Below are 2500 nucleotides of genomic sequence, written 5' to 3' on the forward strand. Positions count from 1 at the left end.
GGTCGTCGGTCGGCGGCGCCCGGCGGCGGGGTTCGGTCACGGGCGGGCAGCGCGAGGCCTGCGTCCGTCCCGGGTGGCCGCGGGCGGCGCGGGCGGCGTCGAGGCGGTGGCCGCGCGGCACTACCCGCTCCGCCTCGTCCGTTTCTTGGCTTCCCCCCATCCAGGTACCTAGCGCGTCCCGGCGCGGGGTTTAAAGACCCTGGGGGGCCTCGCCCGTCCGCCTTGGGTCGGGGCGGTCGGGCCCGCGGGAATCGCGTCTGGCCCTTCTCCCCAGACTCCGCCTCGCCGGGCCGGGGGGCGCCGCGCCGCCGTCGCGGCGGCCGTCGGGAGGGGGCGTCCCCGGCGGCCGTCGTGTCATCGCGTGCGCGTGCGCGCCCCGCGTCCTCGGGCGAGGCGGGAGCCCCCGGGCGCCTGTGGGGTGTCCGAGCACGGCCCCGCGGGGCCCGTGCCGGGCGCCCGTCGTCAACACTCCGACCTCACGGAGTCTGGGCTCGTTGTGTCTTCCTGGCCGGCCGAGGCACCCTCCGGGGATGGGATGCCCAGGGCGGGCTCTGCCCCCGCCCTGCGGGGGGACCCCGCCGTTCAAACTCGTACGACTCTTGAGCGGTGGGTGCACTCGCTCGTGCGTCGATGAAGAACGCAGCTAGCTGCGGATCGTGCGTACAGACATTTGATCATCGACACTTCGAACGCACTTGCGGCCCCGGGTTCCTCCCGGGGCTACGCTGTTTGAGCGTCGCTTGACGATCAATCGCCCCCGGGGTGGGTGTCGCCTGCCCCGGGGTGCGCGGCTGGGGGTCTCTCGCAGGGCCCGCCCCGCGGGCCCTCCGTCCCCCTAAGTGCAGACGCGGTGCCCCTCCTCCGCCCCGCGCGCCCGCCCCTCCTCCCACGCGCCCCGGCGCCCGGTCGTCGGAGGCGCGTGGTGGCGGCGGCGCGCGGGGTCCCGGGGTGGGGCCGCCGCCCGCGAGTCGAGGGAGAGGCAGACGCGAGAGCTCGCGCCGAGGTGCCCGTGGCCGCCACGGTGCCTTCGGGGGCTCCCTCGCGCCGCACGCGGCCTCGGGGTGGCCGGGGCGGGGACGAGACGGGTCCCGCGGCGCGCGGTCGGGGCCGCCGTGTCGGGGGGCCCGCGCACCGAGAGGGCCGCCTGTCCGGTCGCCGCCTCGCCCCCGTCGGCGGTCCGTCCCGGTGCGTCCGGCCGGCCCCTCGCCGGTCCCCGGCGCGCCCGGGTCCCGGACCGTGACCCCTCCCCGGCCTCGCCCCGTCGGGGTGGCTCGCGCCGAGGCCGAGTCGCGTGCGCGGGGCCGCGCCCCGGGGACGCGTGCCCCGGCGGTGACCCGCGGGCAGGGGCGGCTCGTCCGCCGCCGCGCGCCCTCCCCCGGGTCGCGGCCGCGCCGCGCTGCGTGCCCCGAGCCCCGGGCGGGCGGGCGGGCGCCGCGTCCGCCGCCCGACGGGCCGTGGCGGCTCGCGGGCGGGGCGGGTGTCGGGAGGCGGTGGGACGCGCGCGGGAGGTCGGCGGTCGGGGGCGACCGCCGGCCCCGCCGCGCCCGCCGCCGCCCCTCCGCGCTCTCCTCCCCGCGTCGACGACGACGCGTCCGCCGTGCGCGTGGCGACGTCCCCCGCTCCGCCCCCCTCCTCCCCGCGCCTACTGACGCCCGTGCCGCCGGCTCGTGCCCCCGTCCGCCCGCCCGCGTCCCTCCGCCCGCCCCGCCCGCCCGCCCTCCTTCGGGGGTCGGTCGTGGCGGGGGGCGGGGCGGAAAGCCGCGCGGAGCGTCGGCCGTGGCCTCGCGCGCCCGGGGTCCTCCTCCGCGGCGTTCGTCTCTCCGTCGCTCCCCCGCCTCGCTCGCGGGCTTCCCGCGCGCGGCGGCCGCCGCCGCCGCCGCGCGCCCTCCGGAACGCGACCTAGGATCAGACGTGGCGACCCGCTGAATTTACGCATCTAGTCACGGAGGAAAAGAAACTAACCAGGATTCCCTCAGTAACGGCGAGTGAACAGGGAAGAGCCCAGCGCCGAATCCCCGCCCCCGCGGTGGGGCGCGGGAAATGTGGCGTACGGAAGGCCCACTCCCCGACGACGCTCGTGGGGGGCCCAAGTCCTTCTGATCGAGGCCCACCCCGTGGACGGTGTAAGGCCGGTAGCGGCCCCGGCGCGCCGGGTCCGGGCCTTCCCGGAGTCGGGTTGCTTGGGAATGCAGCCCAAAGCGGGTGGTAAACTCCATCTAAGGCTAAATCCCGGACCAGACCGATAGTCAACAAGTACCGTAAGGGAAAGTTGAAAAGAACTTGAAGAGAGAGTTCAAGAGGGCGTGAAACCGTAAGAGGTAAGGAACACCATCCGCGCAGTCCGCCCGGAGGATTCAACCCGGCGGCGTGGTCCGGCCGTGCCGGAGCGGTGGCCCGGCGGATCTTCCCGCGCCCCGTTCCTCCCGGTCCCTCCACCCGCCCTCCCGTCCCCCCGCCGTCCCCCCGCCGTCCTCCTCCCTCCCCGGGGGGAGCGTCGCGC

The 2500-nt window shown here is 77.4% G+C and overlaps 1 pseudogene; it reads left to right on the forward strand.

The window, feature by feature from the left end:
• The first annotated feature begins 1895 nt into the window (after window positions 1-1895).
• The window catches only part of LOC138919508 (28S ribosomal RNA), a 4818-nt pseudogene continuing 4213 nt past the window's right edge, over window positions 1896-2500 (forward strand).

The sequence above is a fragment of the Equus caballus genome, chromosome 1, assembly GCF_041296265.1.
Source record: "Equus caballus isolate H_3958 breed thoroughbred chromosome 1, TB-T2T, whole genome shotgun sequence".
Taxonomy (NCBI): Eukaryota; Metazoa; Chordata; class Mammalia; order Perissodactyla; family Equidae; genus Equus; species Equus caballus.